General features: G+C 44.2%; 1 protein-coding gene and 1 long non-coding RNA gene across 4 annotated transcripts in view; one reads left to right on the top strand and one right to left on the bottom strand.

Moving 5' to 3' along the window:
• The window catches only part of TNFAIP8 (TNF alpha induced protein 8), a 107,227-nt gene that overhangs the window by 48,332 nt on the left and 36,616 nt on the right, over window positions 1-22,279 (bottom strand). Inside the window, exon 1 of one of the 3 annotated variants that reach the window (XM_073344800.1) lies at window positions 1,278-1,296. The exons of the other annotated variants lie outside the window; for them this stretch is intronic. The gene's annotated coding sequence lies outside the window, so the exon portion shown is untranslated. Of the gene's footprint in view, window positions 1-1,277; window positions 1,297-22,279 lie in introns of those variants that run through there. 3 annotated transcript variants of the gene reach the window in all.
• The window catches only part of LOC140911543 (uncharacterized), a 115,720-nt gene that overhangs the window by 84,963 nt on the left and 8,478 nt on the right, over window positions 1-22,279 (top strand). The window contains exon 3 of the long non-coding RNA XR_012159041.1: window positions 9,163-9,303. This is a non-coding gene — a long non-coding RNA (uncharacterized lncRNA). The remainder of the gene's footprint in view (window positions 1-9,162; window positions 9,304-22,279) is intronic.

Below are 22,279 nucleotides of genomic sequence, written 5' to 3'. Positions count from 1 at the left end.
GTCAGCTTATTGCTAGCGTTAAGGCCAGACGGAAGGTCACATTCACAACTGATTTTTTTTTTTTTTTGGCGCAAGAGCTGTTTTCTCTTATGAGCACAATGGCTAATTTTTTTAAATGACTGCTAAAAGTGCTGAGGACCTAACTCCCCCCACTGAAGATGCTTGGTGCTCAGGACCTCCTATCACAGGGGTGGGCAAACTTTTTGGGGGCCACATCGGGTTTCTTTGAAATTGTATGGAGGGCCAGTTAGGGGAGGCTGTGACCCCGCCCCCATCCAACCCCCCCTCCCGCTTCTCGCCCCCTGATGGCCCCCCTGGACTCCTGCCCCATCCACCCCTCCCTGTACCCTGACCGCCCCCGGACTCCCCACCCCTGATTGCTCCCCGCTGCCCCATCCAACCCCTCCTCTCATTCCTGACCACCCCCCACACACCCGGACTCCTGCCCCATCCAACCACCCCTTCTCCCTGACTGCCACCGCCACCTCTGCCCCTGACTGCCCCCCACTGCCCCATCCAACCCCTCCTCTCATTCCTGACTGCCCCCATTCAACTCCCCTGTTCCCTGGCTTCTGACCGCCCCGATCCCTATCCACACCCCCACCCCGAACTCCCCTGCCCTTTATCCAACCCACCCCTGCTCCCTGACCGTGCTGCCTGGACCGCTGGTGGCTGGCGGTGCTACAGCCGTGCTGCCCAGAGGACCAGGACAGGCAGTCGTGCTGCTTGGCTGGAGCCAGCCACATCACCGCGCAGCACAGAGCACCGGGTCAGGCTGCGGCTCAGCAGCTGCGCTGCCCTGCAAGAGCGCGCTGCCCTGCAGCCCAGAGCATTGAGCTGTTGGGACAGTGAGCTGAGCCTGCAGGGGAGGGGGAACCTCCTCCAGCAGGGGAGCAGGCGGGGGCTAGTCTCCTGGGACAGGAGCTCAGGGGCCGGACAGGAGGGTCCTGCGGGCCGTAGCTTGCCCACCTCTGTCCTATCACATCACCCATTTACATGCCTAGACACTGTGTCAGAAGCATTTCAGCAGCCCCTTCCCCCCATTTTTAAAAGAAAAAGAAAAAAAAATCTTGGTTATGGGTAAAATTTTCAATAGCACCCAGGACTCAAGCTCCTGTGACAGGGTGCTGTTAGCAACTATAAATAGAGGCTTTTGGAAGCCAGCACTCTGGTGATTTTTGAGCACCCACAGTACTGGGTATGGTTGAAATAGGAGTGGGTTTGAAAGATTAGAAGGGCTTACTTGCAGCTCTAATGTAATGAGATAATTAGCTCACCAGCTGGATAACTGCCAGAAGGCGGCAAGCAGCATAAAAGGCTGAACCAGGGAGGGGAGATTTTTTAGCTCCTGCTATGTTTGTCTTGTACCTGGAGCACAAGGGAGAAACAATAATAAAGTCACGCGGTGAAGGTACTTTGGTGCACTGTGTATGCTGTTTAATTCACCCAGAAAGCTTACCAGCTAGGGTTTCTAGGAGCTGAAGGAGGAACCCATTTACAGCTCTTACATACCATTTTTAAAATCTGGGAAAGGTACTCAGTATGTCACAGCTAAATATAAGATGGAACAGATTATTTAGCATATATAGTTAACATATATTCTAAGTGACCATTTAAGGTGAAGTAGCCAGTTGACATCTCAAAGATGGGTTAAGTGGGTTACAGATTGTTGTAATAGCCATAAAGTCAGTGTCTTTATTAAGGACGGCCCCTACAACACACCTTTCAAGATCCACGGGTCCTACACATACCTATCACAACATGTGGTGTACCCCATCTAATGGGCTAAATATCCCAGTAACAACTCTGTGGGTGAAAAAACAGACAATCACTACTTTTTCCATTCCAATAAACTCACACAGAAAAATGATAAGACAAAAACACCATATCATATGTGTGCGAACACTTTTCACAAAACAATCACTCCATATCTGACTTGTCAGTCCTTGTCCTCAAAGGAAACCTGCACAAAACATTCAAAAGACAAGCCTGAGACCTTACATGATTAAGTCTTTTAGTGTCTAGAAAAGTTATTACAACCATCTGTAACCCACTAATCCCCCATCTTTTGTCCTATGACTGCAGAGGTGTTAATGGCCCACTACACCTTAAATGGTCTCTGAAAGTATAGACAAGCCTTTTATTAAAACTGAAAATATACATTAACTACTTATGCTAAACAATCTGCTCCACCTTGTATTTAGCTGACATACTGAGTACCTTTCCCCGGCTTGAAGAAGAGCTCTGTGTAGTTCAAAAGCTTATTTTTTTCACCAACATGGGCCAGTGGGGGCAAAAGACCTATCTGGCTTTAAGATTAAACTTGATAAGTTTGTGGAGGAGATGGTATGATGGGATAACATGATTTTGGTAATTAATTGATCTTTAAATATTCATGGTAAATAGGCCCAATGGCCTGTGATGGGATGTTAGATGGGGTGGGATACGAGTTACTACAGAGAATTCTTTCCTGGGTATCTGGCTGGTGAATCTTGCCCATATGCTCAGGGTTTAGTCGATTACCATATCTGGGGTCGGGCAGGATTTTCCTCCAGGGCAGATTGAAAAGGCCCTGGGGGTTTTTCGCCTTCCTCTGTAGCATGGGGCACGGGTCACTTGCTGGAGGATTCTCTGCTCCTTGAAGTCTTTAAACCACGATTTGAGGACTTCAATAGCTCAGACATGGGTGAGAGGTTTTTCGCAGGAGTGGGTGGGTGAGATTCTGTGGCCTGTGTTGTGCAGGAGGTCGGACTAGATGATCATAATGGTCCCTTCTGACCTTAGTATCTATGAATCTATAAACATCCTACAAGTGTTGCAGCATTTCCACCTCAAGTAAGGCAAAATAAAATCTTACTTAACAAAAGGGTTTAATAAAAGCATTCGGTATAATTTAACTTGGCAGTTTGCCTTTACTACAAAAGACAAGTAAGCTCGCAGCTTCTTTGGTTCAACCACTTTGAGAGCAAACAAGGGGCCTTAAAGAAATAGAATCATAGAAGATTAGGGTTGGAAGAGATCTCAGGAGATCATCTAGTCCAACCCCCTGCTCAAAGCAGGGCCAACCCCAACTAAATCATCCCAGCCAAGGCTTTGTCAAGCCGGGCCTTAAAAACCTCTAAGGATGGAGATTCCACCACCTCCCTAGGGAACCCATTCCAGTGTTTCACCACCCTCCTAGTGAAATAGTGTTTCCTAAGACCTCCCCTGCAACTTGAGAACATTGCTCCTTGTTCTGTCATCTGCCACCACTGAGAACAGCCTAGCTCCATCCTCTCTGGAACCCCCCTTCACGTAGTTGAAGACTGCTATCAAATCCCCCTGCACTCGTCTCTTCTGCGGACTAAATAAGACCAATTCCGTAAGCCTCTCCTCCTAAGTCATGTGGTCATGTGCCCCAGCTCCCTAATCCTTTTTTTTGCCCTCCGCTGGACTCTCTCCAATTTGTCCACATCCTTTCTGCAGTGGGGGCCCCAAAACTGGACACAAGATGTGGCCTCACCAGTGCTGAATAGAGAGGAATAATCACTTCCCTCAATCTGATGGCAATGGTCTGACTAATGCAGCCCAATATGCCGTTAGCCTTCTTGGCAACAAGGGCACATTGTTGACTCAAATCCAGCTTCTCATCCCCACAGTAATCCCTAGGTCCTTTTCTGCAGAACTGCCACTTAGCCAGTCGGTCCCCAGCCTGTAGTGGTGCATGGGATTCTTCCGTCTTAAGTGCAGGACTCTGCACTTGTCCTTCTTGAACCTCATCAGATTTCTTTTAGCCCAATCCTCCAATTTGTCTAAGTCACCCTGGATCCTATCTCTCCCCCCAGTTTAGTGTCATCTGCAAACTTGCCGAGGGTGCAATCCATCCCATCATACAGATCATTAATGAAGATGTTGAACAAAACCAGCCCCAGGACCGACCCCGGGGCACTCCGCTTGATACCGGCTGCCAACTAGACATCGAGCTGTTGATCACTGCCCATTGAGCCCGATGACCTAGCCAGCTTTCTATCCACCTTATAGTCCATTCATCCAATCCATACTTCTTTAACTTGCTAGCAAGAGAGATACTGTGGGAGACTGTATCAAAAGCTTTGCTAAAGTCTAGATGTATCACGTCCACCACTTTCCCCATATCCACAGAGCCAATCTTATCATAGAAGGCAATCAGGTTGGTCAGGCACGACTTGTCCTTGATGAATCCATGTCGACTGTTCCTGATCACCTTCCTTTCCTCCCAGTGCTTCAAAATGGATTCCTTGAGGACCTGCTCCATGATTTTTCCAGGGCTGAGGTGAGGCTGACCAGTCTGTAGTTCCCCAGATTCTCCTTCTTCCCTTTTTTAAAGATGGGCACTATATTGCCTTTTTCCAATCGTCCAGGACTTCCCCTGATCGCCACGAGTTTTCAAAGATAACGGCCAACGGCTCTGCAATCACATCAGCCAATTCCCTCAGAACCTTCGGATGCATTGCATCCGGCACCATGGACTTGTGCATGTCCAGCTTTTCTAAATAGTCCTTAACCTGTTCTTTCAGCACTGAGGGCTGCTCACCTCCTCCCCATACTGTGCTGCACGGTGCAGAAGTCTGGGAGCTTGTCTGTGAAGACTGAAGCAAAGAAAGCATTGAGTACTTTTGCTTTTTCCACATCATCTGTCACTAGGTTGCCTCCCCCATTCAGTAAGGGTCCCACACTTTCCCTGACCTTCTTGTTGTTGCTAACATACTTGTGTAAACGCTTCATTACCCTTCACATCCCTTGCTATCTGCAACTCCAATTGTGCTTTGGCCTTCCTGATTACATCCCTGAATGCTCGAGCAATATTTTTATATGCCTCCCTTGTCATCTGTCCAAGTTTCCACTTCTTGTAATCTTCCTTTTTGTGTGTAAGCTCACTGAAAATTTCTCTAAGTCAAGCTGGTCGCCTGCCATATTTGCTATTCTTTCTGCACATCAGGACGGTTTGTTCCTACACCCCCAATAAGGCTTCTTTAAAATATAGCCAGCTTTCCTGGACTCCTTCCCCCACCTCCCTCCATATTAGCCTCTCAGGGATCTTGCCCATCAGTTCCCTGAGGGAGTCAAAGTTTGCTTTTCTAAAGTCCAGGGTCCATATTCTGCTGACCTCCTTTCTTCCTTTTGTCAGGATCCTGAACTCAACCATTTCATGGTCACTGCTGCCCAGGTTGCCACTCACTTCTACCTCCCCTACCAATTCTTCCCTGTTTGTGAGCAGCAGGTCAAGAGGAGCACTGCCCCTACTTGGTTCCTCCAGCACTTGTACCAGGAAGTTGTCCCCAACACTCTCCAAAAACTTCCTGGATTGTCTATGCACTGATGTATTGCTCTCCCAGCAGATGTCAGGGTGATTGAAGTCCCCCATGAGAACCAGGGCCTGTGATCTGGAAACCTCTGTTAGTTGTCCAAAGAAAGCCTTGTCCACCTCATTCTCCTAGTCTGGTGGTCTATAGCAGATGCCCACCACGCTATCATCCTTGTTGCTCTTGCCTCTAAACTTAACCCAAAGCCTCTCAATAGGCTTTTCTCCAGTTTCAGAGTGGAGCTCTGAGCAATCATACTGCTCCCTTACATACAGTGCAACTCCTCCACCTTTTCTCCCCACCTGTCCTTCCTGAACAGCTAATACCCATCCATGACAGTGCTCCAGTCATGTGAGTTACTCCACCAAGTCTCTGTTATTCCAACCACATCACAGTTCCTTGACTGTGCCAGGACTTCCAATTCTTCCTGCTTGTTTCCCAGGCTTCTTCTGTTCATGTACAAGCACCTAAGATAACTAGCCGATCACCCTACTTGTTTTCATAATGCATATTGCCCTCCATAAAAATGCTACCTATGAGTTAATATGGCTCAACTGAACATCCTGTAAGTGCAATCACTAAACATTAAGGAAACACTAACAACAAAGGCCACCCCACTTCACTTTCCCTAAAATCTGTATAACATTGTTTATGTAATGTATAACATTACATAAATCCCAGCAAAGGAAATAAAGGTAGAGGAATTTATAAAATTCTGAGGTGGAGAGTATTGAGCATTTCATTGTTCTGTATTGTATTATAAATTTAATATAGGCCACACTCCCCTTCAAAACCTCGAAGCTCACCTTTCCTCTGCTGTCAATAAATATCCATAAAGCCTACTGGCCAAGTATATTCCTCATCCCTTTCTAACAGTTGGTACACAGGGGACAACAACATGTTGCTGCTATCAATTTCTCCATTGGCTCAAGTGGCAGAGGTCTGTGTGGAGGATGTAAAGGTTCCAAAACCCTGCTGGTGAATCATATGAGTATCAATATAGTTCCATATGATGGAATTTCGCGGGGGGGCGGAGCGGTTTCAGTGACTTTCAGACAAACTTAGAAAATTATGCACAAATATGTTAAAAAAAATGTAAGGTTGCAAAGTCAAGCATTTCAAAGTTAGGCAATGCCAGAATTACAGTTGCCCATGCATTCATATGTCGATTAGTTCCTAGAGCATTGCCCATCCTGCACACTGAATGAGGCAGTGTTCCTGTGTGGAAAAAACAGTTTGTGATCACGTAATTAAATTTGAAAAGATTTCATTCCTCAGTCTCTTTGGGTAATAAGAAATCATGTTGATAAGTTCCTCGTATTAATATTGTGGGGGAAGGGAGCACCTTTACATTTCCATCAGCCCCTGACATCCCTGTTGAGCAGCACAGAGTTGGCAGCATTCTAGTTCCCTGCCTACAAACAGAGGTGGGAACTCTCCTCACATTGAAGACACTGCCAGCATCTCCTTTGAGTGCCACCTTCCTCCCCCAAACAGAACTGCAAATTTAGGGGTTAGCTGCTGAGAACTACTGTGCTACAACTACGCTCCTAATTCACTATTCATGTTAGGCGAGTATATGCCAAAGCCTCTCAACACACAGGAGTTTCCACTCCCAACTCTCCAAAGCCCAGTTCACGTCCAGCTCAGTTTCTTTAAAACTTGTGGATAACCAGAGTGGTCCATCCCCAAATGCCTTTCATGATTTTTCTAAAAGGCATTGGGGAGACATTACAAGACACTCTTGAGCAGCTCAAAGTATCAAGCTTCAAAAAGATTTTAATTTTGTTTGCCTGAAGTGAATCATCAGCTTTTTAGACAAATACCAGGCAAATACCTGAAATATGGTACAGCCTTAAGTTGGTTAGCAGTGTAGGTGGCCCTGTTGGGCCAGGCTGCTGCAGCTCCTTCTACTCTGGGGGTGCTCAGCCATTCCTTGGGCTTCAGTGTGCACAACATTTAAGTGTCTTTGGCCATTCCGAATCACCTGGGGAACTCTGAGGTGCAATCAGAGAAACTTCCAATTGCCAGGAAAGGTTAAGGTTCACAGGAGCAGAAGTCACTGAACTGCTGAATATGTAGATAGGGTTAGGAAACAAAAGTTAGAAATGCTACACAGCCTCTGCTCTCACAAATGATGATTTGTGGGGAGTGTGTGAGGAGGAAAGAATATTTAAGTTGCATGGAAATATGTGCACATGAAAAATGCTATAAAATGCGAAGTTGCATCTATGGGTTTCAGAATACTTTACAGATGTTTAGACTCAACTCCTACAAAACAAGTACTTATTCTCATCTTGGAAAAGGAGAAACTGATAGAGATTAATGACTTGCATGCAAAAGTTTGGGAGCAGACTTGGCAACAGAATTCAGTTCCCCTGCACTTTGAGTCCTGTGTTTAAAGCATACTGTGCAACCCCACCCCCTTCCTGTGCCAGCTAAAACTCTCTAGATAAAATGGAACAGGATATGAAAGGTGACAGCCCACATTTTCACTTCTGACTTCTATCTGTGACTAATATAGGTGCTGTAGCTATATTAGTTTTACACAGTACCACTAGGTGGCAGCAGTTACGTGATAATGGCTGGGAAAAATCTGACCATAAAAATCCATTACGTTTTTTTTTTTCTTTTGAAATTTATTTTATACCAGTTCTTTGTTTAAAAAAATTAACTGAATTTCAACAGGGCAAGTAAAGCCAGAGTGGGTAATCAATCTGTTGCAGTTTAACTTTAAAAATTTAATTTAACATGAAAAGTTTTTTGTATAGCCATACAAAAGATTACTGAAAGCTCTTTGGGCTATAAATAAATCTTCTTTAACATAACAGTCTTTGCTCTAAAACAGATAAGACATTCACAGCACTAGACTATATTTGAAAAAATTTCAATTTCCACTCTGTGTAATAAAATATTTAGGACCTAGCATATATTCCATACCAAAAAATCCTATGTAAGGAAATGTTAAGGTTGCAAAGGTAGCATAGGTCAAAGGCTGCACATACAGACTTAACTATTTCGCCTCCCGCATATTCGTAATACATAGTCCCTTTTTACTTGAGCATATATCTTTTCCCAATATTTATATTTACACACATTATTACATACACCCATCCCTATTTCCATTCCTTTATACTACATTAGTTTCATTATTATAATGGTGCAGTATCTCTAACAGAAAACTTTTCAGAAGAGAAGTTCTCTTCTGTGTCAGGTATGTATTAATTTTTGCTCAAACCTAGGTTCTCTTTTCAATCAGCATCACAGCTCTCCTTCAAGGCATTTCAGGGGCACATCAAATAGATTACAAAGCCAACCAACTCTGCATACACATGAATAGCAAAACCTTATTATTTGCAGTTCAAGAGCCAGGAAAGCTAGCTACAAAGCTAATTTAACTGCCAACCTAGGTGCCCCCCACATGTTTGAATATAATTTACTATTACTCTATGTTGTACACTTTATGTAAAATCTATTATGTAAGCAGGCGCACTGTGTAGTTTTCATAAAAATAATCCATGCTCTGTCTTGCATATACAATTTAGTACACAGTTCTACACAATAGTACACATATATCTAAAGTTGTAGAAAGAACGGTACATATTATGTATAGTCAAAGCAAGAGGGTATATGACAAAACTCCCAAAGTCAGTACAAGATTTAAGATTATGATACATGTTCACTTTCATGCTTTATGAGTAGGGGGCACAGGACAGGAAAAGAGTTCATGCTGGGGTACAGAACATGCATATTTAAGGTATTTCATTGTTTCTTTAAAAGTTAAGCCTTAATATTTTCTGGCTTTCCAGTTTATGGCATTCTTTTGTTTTGTTTTTTAAAGTTAACTTTAAGGATTTTCTACCTTGATTTGCTGGTCTTCCCCACTGACAAAGCTTCTGAAGTTCATCAGAGACCTCCTTGTTCATGACATAAATTGCACTGTCTAATGAAAAATGTCTGGCAGGTGTGGAAGGTTACAAAGGTAAGTTAGCAATGCGTATGTGGCAGCACACAAACATTTTAGCATACAATTTTCAAAGGTCAGAACTAAGGCCAAGATTGTGTCACGGATATTTTTAGTAAAAGTCACAGACAGGTCACAGGCAAAAAGAAAAATTCATGGAAGCCTGTGACTTGTCCCTGACTTTTACTAAAAATATCCATGACAAAATGGGGAGCCTTTGTGAGCCCCACCACCCGTGGGGACTCTTAGCAGCAGAGTCCTCTCTCCTTCCCCCACGGCTCAAAGCTGCAGGGTCCCCTGCCGGCTGCAGCTGGCAGGGGCTGGTTGGGGGCTTCAGGAGGCATACCAGAACACCAGGGAGGCCAACAGTAGATTTGGTGGTGAGCTGCAGACCTGCTGCTTTTACAACAAACTGCATGCCATACTTGGTGGAGGCCCCACCAGCGCCCCACAGAGTGCTGTGGAGCCCGAAACACAGAGTCCTGCCATGAACAGCAAGGAGGAGGATGGGGGACATGTGACCAGGAGTTCCGGCTATGCTGTAAATCCAGGATATGTTTGAGACTTTGCAGTCTAGTAATCTAACATAGCTAAATGTGGGAGAGCCCAACACAGGGGAAGGAACCTCAGCTAAGCGTGTGAATGCATTTCCCATTACGATGTTTCAGTGTACAGACAGCGCCCAAACCCAGCATAGAAGAACACAGGTATTGACTTTCTTTAATTTACTTGTACTAGAAGAGGTAGCGGTACAACAAAGAGGTAGCGTTATCTACTTTTCATTTCCCTGTAGAGTTAGCCAGGCGGAGCCATGCAGAGCAGTTAGGTTATGTACACAGGGATGCCCACTGATTCCTCCAGAGAGATCTGGCTGAAGCTTTCATGGAGGACCTCTGAAATCCTCTCCCAAAGGTTTCTAGGTATGTCAGCCTTACTTCTTCCTCCATGGTAAGACACTTTCCCACACCACTTCAGCAGGCACCATTGCAGCAAACAGGCTAGCAGCATACAAGCCTGGCCGGCCCACCTTAGGATGCCAGTAGCAACTGTGTTCTCTGTGCCTTTGTTACTCTCAGGAGCAAGATATCAGCTAAAATCACCACCATCTGTGGAAAACAGTGCCAGTGCCCTGTACTCGTACCCATGGAAACGGGTCAAAATTGTATTGTTTCATGCAGCTGAACAATTCCCTCCTTTAATTCAAACCTTGAACTTCTTTTTGCGATGTCCCATGGCAACCTGTCCTCTACAAAAACATCATGTCTCCCACTGTTGTGGGTCTTCCTGCAGCTCTCCAAATATCAGAGGATTGTTCATCCAGTGTTGACAACATTCATGACAACAGTCCAGAGCTCTACAGGCTCCATGCTTCTGTTACAGATGGTGGACAGCAAGAGGTGCCAAGTGGGTTTGTGGGATTTTTTTAAAAAAGGAGTGAATGTTATTGGATATGAATGGAGAAAGTTGTGTGATTGGAACTTAACCTCTTGCTCCCAGTCACTCCTGCACAACTTGTTTCTGCCCCACCGTGCATTGCCTAAATTTCGCACAAGACAGGGCACCAGATGATGGCAAGTTATGCACTGGGATACTGTGTCATGGTGCATCAGGCTGTGCTTTGATACAAGCACTCCTGATACATACGTGTAGTGCCAACAAAAAGAGCCAAGTATGCACACACACAAGCAATAAACTAACTGCAGCAGCTTTATCCTGACGGAGCTTGCATTGACCAAAGTTTGTAGTGTAGACATGACCTAAGTTACTTCCAGACAGAGGGTAAGCCTGAAAATTCCACCCAAAATGTGAAAATTATGAGCAACTGAAAAGAAGAGGTTAGAAAGGAAGCCATTATGCAAACCTGACTGACAGCAGTCACCATTGCACTTATTATAACAGTGATAGATATTATATTTAAAATAAGTATCAGGGGGTACTGTTAGTCTCTATCCACAAAAACAAAATGGAGTCTGGTGGCACCTTAAAAGACTAACAGATTAGTTTGGGCATAAGCTTTTGTGGGTAAAAAACCCACGAAAGCTTATGCCCAAATAAATCTGTTAGTCTTTAAGATGCCACCAGACTCCTTGTTGTTTTTATATTTAAATAATAAACCAAATATCCTTTGACATATAATCCTTTTCTTGAGTGTGATAGTCACATAGGTTAAAAATACAATGCCAATTAACAATTATTTGCAAAACAAATTTATTTTGTAGACACATAAAGATCCACATAATACTAACAACAAAAATGTTAAAGGGAAAATTTGTAAGATTTTAGTTTTAATTTACCTGGGGCTCCATTAGAGGTGTCCATCATACTCTGGAAAAATGTTTAAATGTCTATCCACAGTTTTAAAGTACAACACCTGAACTGCAGAACAAAATCTCCCCTTCCTGCCACCCAGAAAAAAATCAAGCAGAAATTATTTTATCAGTCATCACACATATGATACATTAAAGGAAGTCATGAAGTGTAAGACATCCTCTTAAAAATTTCTGTTTTGTTCTTAGAGCTAAGGAACAAGAAATTTTTTCTCCCCTCCAATCACACTAAAAATCACAAAGATGATGTCCAAAGTCAAATAATAATAGCCAATTATATCCTTTACCTTTATCCTGCTTTGTAACAGTAGTTCCAAAAGAGCAACATTTAAGAAACACCCATTAGCTGAAAGCAATAGAATACCATCTCATTTCACAAACAGAAAAGGAGTATGAGGGGCACCTTAGAAACTAACAAATTTATTTGAGCATAAGCTTTCGTGAGCTACAGTTCACTTCATCGGATGCATTCAGTGGAAAATACAGTGGGGAGATTTATATACGTAGAGAACGTGAAACAATGGGTGTTACCATACACACTGCAACAAGAGTGATCACTTCAGGTGAGCTATTACCAGCGGGGGGGGGGGGGGAGGGACGGGACTTTTGTAGTGATAATCAAGGTGGGCCATTTCTAGCAGTTGACAACAACTTCTGAGGAACGGTGGGGGAGGGGGAGAATAAACATGGGGAAATAGTTTTAGTTTGTGTAATGACACATCCACTCCCAGTCATTATTCAAGCCTAAGTTAATTGTATCCAGTTTGAAAATTAATTCCAATTCAGCAGTCTCTCCTTGGAGTCTGTTTTCGAAGATTTTTGGTGAAGAATTGCCACTTTTAGGTCTGTAATCGAGTGACTAAAGAAACTGAAGTGTTCTCTGACTGGTTTTTGAATGTTATAATTCTTGACATCTGATTTGTGTCCATTTATTCTTTTACGTAGAGACTGCCCAGTTTGACCAATGTACATGGCAGAGGGGCATTGCTGGCACATATCACATTGGCAGATGCGCAGGTGAACGAGCCTCTGATAGTATAGCTGATGTGATTAGGCCCTCTGAGGGTGTCCCCTGAATAGATATACAGACACAGTTGGCAACGGGCTTTGTTGTAAGGATACGTTCCTGGGTTAGTGGTTCCGTTGTGTGGTGTGTGGTTGCTGGTGAGTATTTGCTTCAGGTTGGGGGGCTGTCTGTAAGCAAGGACTGGCATGTCTCCCAAGATCTGTGAGCGTGATGGGTCGTCCTTCAGGATAGGTTGTAGATCCTTGATGATGCATTGGAGAGGTTTTAGTTGGGGGCTGAAGGTGATGGCTAACAGGGAAAGATTAAGAATGAGCTCTCAAAACTGGATACTCTCATAAAAAAACCAACCTTCCACACAAACTTCCTCATAGCTGGACTTTACAAAAGCTAGACAAGCCATTTACAACATACACTTTGCTTCTCTACAAAAGAAAAAGGACACTAAACTATCTAAACTACTACATGCCACAAGGGGCCACAACAGTGGTTCCCTTTACCTACCTAGCAATATTGTTAATCTACCCAACTATACTCTTAGCCCAGCAGAAGAATCTGTCCCATCTCAGGGCCTCTCCTTCTGCCCCTCCACTCCCACGAACATGATACAGTTCTGTGATGACCTAGAATCCTATTTTCGACATCTCCGACTCAAGGAATATTTCCAACACACTTCTGAACAACATACTAACCCACAGAGACCTTCCTACCAAGACTACAAAAAGAAGAATTCTGGGTGGACTCCTCCTGAAGGTCGAAACAACAGACTGGACTTCTACATAGAGTGCTTCCGCCGACGTGCACGGGCTGAAACTGTGGAAAAGCAGCATCACTTGCCCCATAACCTCAGCCGTGCAGAACACAATGCCATCCACAGCCTCAGAAACAACTCTGACATCATAATCAAAAAGGCTGACAAAGGAGGTGCTGTCATCATCATGAATAGGTCGGAATATCAACAAGAGGCTGATATGCAGCTCTCCAACACCACTTTCCTCAAGCCATTACCCTCTGATCCCACTGAGGGTTACCAAAAGAAACACCACCATTTGCTCAAGAAACTCCCTGAAAAAGCACAAGAACAAATCCGCACAGACACACCCCTGGAACCCCAAACTGGGGTATTCTATATGCTACCCATACACCTGGAAATTCTGGACGCCCCATCATCTCAGGCATTGGCACCCTGACAGCAGTATTGTCTGGCTATGTAGACTCCCTCCTCAGGCCCGACTCTACCAGCACTCCCAGCTATCTTCGAAACACCACTGACTTCCTGAGGAAACTACAGTCCATCGATGATCTTCCTGAAAACACCATCCTGGCCACTATAGATGTAGAAGCCCTCTACACCAACATTCCACACAAAGATGGACTACAAACCGTCAGGAACAGTGTCCCCGATAACGTCACGGCTAACCTGGTGACTGAACTTTGTGACTTAGTCCTAACTCATAACTATTTCACATTTGGGGACAATGTATACCTTCAAATCAGCGGCACTGCTATGGGTACCCGCATGGCCCCACAGTATGCCAACATTTTTATGGCTGACTTAGGGGACGAGAGCTGAGGAAGCGTTGTTCTAATGCCCCTCCTCTACTTGCGCTACATTGATGACATCTTCATCATCTGGACCCATGGAAGAGAAGCCCTTGAGGAATTCCACTATGATTTCAACAATTTCCATCCCACCATCAACCTCAGCCTGGACCAGTCCACACAAGAGATCCACTTCCGGGATGCTACGGTGCTAATAAGCGATGGTCACATAAACACCACCCTATACCGGAAACCTACTGACCGCTATTCCTACCTACATGCCTCCAGCTTTCATCTAGACCACACCACACGATCCATTGTCTACAGCCAAGCTCTACGACACAACCGCATTTGCTCCAACCCCTCAGACAGAGACAAACACCTATAAGATCTCTATCAAGTGTTCTTACAACTACAGTACCCATTTGCTGAAGTGAAGAAATAGATTGACAGAGCCAGAGGAGTACCCAGAAGTTACCTACTACAGGACAGGCCCAACAAAGAAAACAACAGAACGCCACTAGCCATCACCTTCAGCCCCCAACTAAAACCTCTCCAACGCATCATCAAGGAGCTACAACCTATCCTGAAGGACGACCCATCACTCTCACATATCTTGGGAGACAGGACAGTCCTTGCTTATAGACAGCCCCCCAACCTGAAGCAAATACTCGCCAGCAACCACACAACAGAACCACTAACCTAGGAACCTATCCTTGCAACAATGCCCATTGCCAACTGTGTCCATATATCTATTCAGGGGACACCATCATAGGGCCTAATCATATCAGCCACACTGTCAGAGGCTCGTTCACCTGCACATCTACCAATGTGATACATGCCATTGTGTGCCAGCAATGCCCCTCTGCCACGTACATTGGTCAAACTGGACAGTCTCTACGTAAAAGAGTAAATGGACACAAATCAGACGTCAAGAATTATAACATTCAAAAACCAGTCGGAGAACACTTCAACCTCCCTGGTCATTCAATTAGAGACCTAAAAGTCACAATCCTTCAACAAAAAAACTTCAAAAACAGTCTCCAGCGAGAAACTGCAGAACTGGAATTAATTTGCAAACTGGAGGCCATTAAATTAGGCTTGAATAAAGACTGGGAGTGGATGTGTCATTACACAAAGTAAAACTATTTCCCCATGTTTATTTCCCCCCTCCCCCACACCCCACCGTTCCTCAGACGTTCTTGTCAACTGCTGGAAATGGCCCACCTTGATTATCATACGAAAAGGTCCCGTCCAGTCTTCTCCTCCCCCCCCGCCCTCCTGCTGGTAAATCGCTCACCTGAAGTGATCACTCTCGTTACAGTGCATATGGTAACACCCATTGTTTCATGTTCTCTATGTATATAAATCTCCCCACTGTATTTTCCACTGAATGCATCCGATGAAGTGAGCTGTAGCTCATGAAAGCTTATGCTCAAATAAATTTGTTAGTCTCTAAGGTGCCACAAGTTCTCTTTCTTTTTGAGAATACAGACTAACATGGCTGCTACTCTGAAACTGGTCATCTCTTTTCAGTGTAAGGAAAAACCTAACCCCCACAATCACAAATCCACTACATTCAATTTGTATTTTTTTTTTAATAAATTTACCTAATCTCAGCATCAGTCCTGGATAAAAAACTTTTGTTTTAAAGAATAGCAAGTGTAGTGTATGAGCTGAAAAGCAGACTTAAGATCCATCAGCTCTCTGTCAAGCTACTTTGCTGACATTTATGTTTGATTTGAGTGTTAGGCTACGTTTTCTTAAACCAGGTTCATTCTAGCACCCACATAACAAAGCTTATGCACCCCCAAAAAGTCAACAGAACTTTACCTAAGCTGCAAACACTGAACATGTTTGGTCAACAAAAGAATCAAGTGTCACTGTTATTGTTCTGGGAATTTGGTTTTATAATCCACTGTGGTATTTACAACATTGTTCTCATTGTAAATGTGGTCCACCCTTCAGCTTTGTAATGGAATCAAGATGGTTGCTCAACATTCATTAGCAAATAACTTAACCCTTATTCAAATACCCTGCAGAATTATAGCCAGCACTCCACGTGGGCTAGGATACCTGAAAGCTGGCAGAAGCAGGAAACCTGGAGTTTTAATGTGTCAGATAAAACAAAATAGGATCTGTCACAGCAAGAAGCTCTGTCATAAGATCACAAGTGTAAGAAGCACAGTCAAGGATACTTGTCTGACCAGTAATGACAGCACTTTCTGTTTACAGTCAGTGCTAGAAAAAAAAGTTAGAAGTTTTTATTGGTCATAGATGATTTCAGTATATTAGGCCACAAATACAGTAACAAAACAATTTTACTACCATCTTTTTGTATTCATTCCTATAACTATACACTGGAAAAAGATGAAATACATACACTTCATAATGAAGTCAAAGACAAAAGACAAAAAATGGTTACATCATCATTAAAGCTGTGTACATATCAAAAACTCAAGGGACAAAATATTATTGTATGCAGTGTTGTTGTAGCCACATTGGTCCCAGGATATTAGAGACACAAGGTGGCTGAGGTAATATCTTTTATTGGAACAACTTCTGTTGGTGAGAGCTCGAAATCTTGTCTCTCTCACCAACAGAAGTTGGTCCAATAAAAGATATTACCTCAGCCACCTTGTCTCTTTAAAACACTGTTGACATGAAAAAAAAATCTGTTGGAAAAAGCTAAGAAACTGTAGTGTAAAACTTTAAATGAAACATTGCGAAATATGGAATTACACAGTTCAGGTGCCCAAACAACATTAATTTTTGTCCTCCCCACCAATGTTTCTGCCACATAATGCAGACTCTGCATTATACAGAAATAGTATTTACCTTGCACCTTGTCCAACAACCTGTTTATTGAAAGAGTGCCTCTGTTTTTAGCACTTTGGGGGCCTATAGTGTAAGTGTATGAAAGGTAAAATTAAATTAGAAACTGATAAGTGGATATGGGTGAATTGCGTATTTCCATACTCTGAACAACCTGCTTTTAAAGTTTTATCTTAATATTTTTTAGCTTTCCAACTTTTGTTTTCAAAAATTAAAATAATTTAAGTTTTCCCACTTTAAAATGTGTCTTCAGATCTTCTTTGCTTTTGAAACAAAACAGGGAAGGAGGAGTCTTTTGGAAGGACATTTTATGACTGTGGTTAGCTGCCTATAACATAGGCTTCAAAGTGCTCAGCAGGGTTTCCTGGTTCCAACAGCCCCATCTCCTTTAATTGTCCTGTGCAATTTACAAGCTATCATGCCTCACTGGTCCAGCCTGATATGTTTATGCACACTAGAGAGGGTTCCTGGCCTTCCAAAGCGAATCTACTTCCTCTCCTACAGCTAACCTGCTGAGTTTAGGAGCTCCATTGTGTCCTTACCTCCCTAGCTTCAACTGAACTTCAAAACTGTGGTGACAAGGCATGGATCCTCTGGGGTTCCTAAACTCCATGGGCCCATCTGAAGATGAGGAGGAGCTGGGAGAGAAGAAACCCTCCATCTAAAGCTCCACAGAGTATTTTAAATCCGGTTAGCCAACCAAATGTGCATTCATACAGTGTGCATGGTCTGCTTATCTCAAAGATGTCCTCCAGAACTTTAACACTTCATAGGATCAGTGATTTGTTGCCATCTCCTTCGTTTCCTCTGTGTACAGCTTTAAATTTACTGCAGGGTTTAGGAGCTACATAGACCAATGCACATAACAAAATAGCCCACAGAGACTGACCTGTTCATAGAATAACAGAGTTGGAAGGGACCTCTGGAGGCCATCTAGTCCAACCCCCTGCCTAGAGCAGGACCAATCCCAACTAAATCATCCCAGCCAGGGCTTTGTCAAGCCTGACCTTAAAAACTTCTAAGGAAGGGGATTCTTCCTCCACCACCTCCCTAGGTAATGCATTCCAGTGTTTTACCACCCTCCTAGTGAAAAAGTTTTTCCTAGTATACAACCTAAACCTCCCCCACTGCAACTTGAGACCATTACTCCTTGTCCTGTCATCTGCTATCACTGAGAATAGTCTAGATCCATCCTCTTTGGATCCACCTTTCAGGTAGTTAAAAGCAGCTATCAAATCCCCCCTCATTCTTCACTTCCGTAGACTAAACAATCCCAGTTCCCTCAGCCTCTCCTCATAACTCATGTGTTCCAGTCCCCTAATCATTTTTGTTGCCCTTCGCTGGACTCTTTCCAATTTATCCACATCCTTCTTGTAGTGTGGGGCCCAAAACTGGACACAGTACTCCAGATGAGGCCTCACCAACGTCGAATAGAGGGGAACGATCACGTCCCTCGATCTGCTGGCAATGCCCCTACTTATACATCCCAAAATGCCATTGGCCTTCTTGGCAACAAGGGCACACTGTTGACTCGTATCCAGCTTCTCGTCCACTGTCACCCCTAGGTCCCTTTCCGCAGAACTGCTGCCTAGCTATTCGGTCCCTAGTCTGCAGCGGTGCATTGGATTCTTCCGTCCTAAGTGCAGGACTCTGCACTTGTCCATGTTGAACCTCATCAGATTTCTTTTGGCCCAATCCTCCAATTTGTCTAGGTCCCTCTGTATCCTATCCCTACCCTCCAGCGTATCTACCACTCCTCCCAGTTTAGTGTCATCCACAAACTTGCTGAGGGTGCAATCCACACCATCCTCCAGATCATTTATGAAGATATTGAACAAAACCGGCCCAGGACTGACCCTTGGGGCACTCCGCTAGATACCGGCTGCCAACTAGACATGGAGCCATTGATCACTACCCGTTGAGCCCGACAATCTAGCCAACTTTCTACCCACCTTGTAGTGCATCCATCCAGCCCATACTTCTTTAATTTGCTGACAAGAATACTGTGGGAGACCGTGTCAAAAGCTTTGCTAAAGTTGAGGAATAACACTGCTAAAGTCCACTGCTTTCCCTTCATCCACAGAACCAGTTATCTCATCATGGAAGGCAATTAGATTAGTCAGGCATGACTTGCCCTTGGTGAATCCATGCTGACTGTTCCTGATCACTTTCCTCTCGTCTAAGTGCTTCAGAATTGATTCCTTGAGGACATGGTCCATGATTTTTCCAGGGACTGAGGTGAGGCTGACTGGCCTATAGTTCCCAGGATCATCCTTCTTCCCTTTTTTGAAGATGGACACTACATTAGCCTTTTTCCAATCTTCCAGGACTTCCCCGATCGCCATGAGTTTTCAAAGATAATGGCCAATGGCTCTGCAATCACATCCGTCAATTCCTTTAGCACTCTCGGATGCAACTCGTCCGGCCCCATGGACTTGTGCACGTCCAGTTTTTCTAAATAGTCCCGAACCACTTCTTCCTTCACAGAGGGCTGGTCACCTCCTCCCCATGCTGTGCTGCCCAGTGCAGTAGTCTGGGAGCTGACCTTGTTCGTGAAGACAGAGGCAAAAAAAGCATTGAGTACATTATCTTTTTCCACATCCTCGGTCACTAGGTTGCCTCCCTCATTTAGTAAGGGGCCAACACTTTCCTTGGCTTTCTTCTTATTGCCAACATACCTGAAGAAACCCTTCTTGTTACTCTTAACATCCCTCGCTAGCTGCAACTCCAGGTGTGATTTATCCTTCCTGATTCCATTCCTACGTGCCCGAGCAATATTTATATACTCATCCCTGGTCATTTGTCCAATCTTCCACTTCTTGTAAGCCTCTTTTTTGTGTTTAAGATCAGCAAGGATTTCACTGTTAAGCCAAGCTGGTCGCCTGCCATATTTACTATTCTTTCTACACATTGGGCTGGTTTGTCCCTGTAACCTCAATAAGGATTCTTTAAAATACAGCCAGCTCTCCTGGACTCCTTTCCCCCTCATGTTATTCTCCCAGGGGATCTTGCCCATCAGTTCCCTGAGGGAGTCAAAGTCTGCTTTTCTGAAGTCCAGGGTCCGTATTCTGCCACTTTCCTTTCTTCCTTGTGTCAGGAACCTGAACTCGACCATCTCATGGTCACTGCCTCCCAGGTTCCCATCCACTTTTGCTTCCCCTACTAATTCTTCCCCGTTTGTGAGCAGCAGGTCAAGAAGAGCTCCGCCCCTAGTTGGTTCCTCCAGCACTTGCACCAGGAAATTGTCCCCTACAGTTTCCAAAAACTTCCTGGATTGTCTGTGCACTGCTGTATTGCTCTCTCAGCAGATATCAGGATGACTGAAGTTGCCCATGAGAACCAGGGCGTGCGATCTAGTAGCTTCTGCCACTTGCTGGAAGAAAGCCTCATCCACCTCAGACCCCTGGTCCGGTGGTCTATAGCAGACTCCCACCATGACATCACCCTTGTTGCTCAGGCTTCTAAACTTAATCCAGAGACTCTCAGGTTTTTCTGCAGTTTCATACTTTAGCTCTGAGCAGTCATACTGCTCCCTTACATACAGTGCAACTCCCCCACCTTTTCTGGCCTCCCTGTCCTTCCTGAACAGTTTATACCCATCTATGACAGTACTCCAGTCATGCGAGTTATCCCACCAAGTCTCCATTATTCCAATCACATTGTAATTCCCTGACTTTGCCAGGTCCTCCAGTTCTCCCTGCTTGTTTCCAAGGCTTTGTGCATTTGTATATAGGCACTTGAGATAACCCGCTGATCGCCCCTTGTTGCGGCTCTTAAAGCTAAAGAGAGCTAAGATTAATAGATTAAGGCCAGAAATGACCATTATGATCATCTAGTCCCCAGCAAATGCAATAGAATATCAGCAAATTATTCCTGCATCAAGCCCATAATTTTTGGTTGAGCTAGAACATATTTTTTAGAAGAAGATTCAATCTTGATTTAAATATTTGTAGTGCTAGAGAACCCACCACATCTCTAGGTCCGTTGTCCCAGTGGTTTATAACCCTCAGCGTTATAAACTGCATCTGATTTCTAGTTTGAATTTGTCTAGTTTCAGCTTCCAGCAATTAGATCTTGATATGCCTTTGGCCTTAGACTATCAGAAATCATCTTCCCAGGTAGGTACTTGTACACCGTGAATCATACTCAGTAGTGGTATGGCACAGCAGCATTCCTAAGCGCAGCAGATAAATTGCAACTGATTGGAGCTGGGTAAAGAGCAACCCTACATAGCCTCGGAGGGTATGTCTACACTGCAATTTAAAGAAGTGAGGCTGGCCCAGGTCATCTTACTTGAACTCATGGGGCTCAAGCTAAGGGGCTGTTTAACTGCAGGTTAGACACTCAGGCTCCAGCTGGAGCCCAGACTCTGGAATCCTCCCTTCTGGTAGGGTCATGTGGAGCCTGGGCTCCAGCCTGAGCCCAAATGTCTACACTGCAATTAAACAGCCTCTTAGCCTGAGCCCCACAATCCTGAGTCAGCTGACTCGGACCTGCTGTAGGTTTTTAATTGCAGTGTAGACATACCCTGAAATCACAAGGGAACATTAAGCCTGGACAGTCCCTAGCATCTGGTTTCACAAATCACTTTAGTATTAAGGTTTATTGACGTTCTTAGTCGCTCTGCAGAGTCCCTGCCTTGGGGTCAAAAGCACTCTCCCCCTCCCAAAAAAGGGGGGCAAAAAACCACAATGATTAGTTCACATGGACTTCAGAAAATTAAGGGACTTCTAAATTAGAGGGCCAGGTAGCAGAACCCCTAAGCTCTATATTGAAGTTTACATTGGGAGTGGCTCAGGAGCCTTTTCATGCTCAAAGTACGCTGCAGAGATTAGAAAATAAGCAGGCTCCCTGCTTCCCTCATATCCTCCATCCCGTTTGAGCTGTCAGACTGAACTCTGGCTCATAAACCTTTTTTTTTTTTTTAAATGCGTGCATCAACCACATGGACTTTTCAAAAGAAAGTGTGCACAATTCTAATATGTTCTTTAAAAAACGATTTGGGCATCAACCATCCATGTTTAAGCAAGTGAAAACACACGTGTGATATATGAAAGCGGGGCGGGGGGGGAGTAGCTCCCTTTAATGGACATCCAGCCAGCCAGTTAGCTGTAAAATCCCTCTTGGTCTATTCCCTGCTTGCTTTACCTGTAAAGGGTTAACAAGCCCACAGGTAAAAGAAAAGGAGTGGGCACCTGACCAAAAGAGCCAATGGGAAAGTAGAACTTTTTAAAATTGGGAAAGAAACTTTCCCTTTGTCTGTTGT

This window comes from Lepidochelys kempii, chromosome 5, assembly GCF_965140265.1.
Source record: "Lepidochelys kempii isolate rLepKem1 chromosome 5, rLepKem1.hap2, whole genome shotgun sequence".
In the NCBI taxonomy this organism is placed as follows: Eukaryota; Metazoa; Chordata; order Testudines; family Cheloniidae; genus Lepidochelys; species Lepidochelys kempii.
The sequence above is the reverse complement of the archived record's forward strand: the minus strand, read 5'-3'. Positions and strand labels throughout refer to the sequence as shown.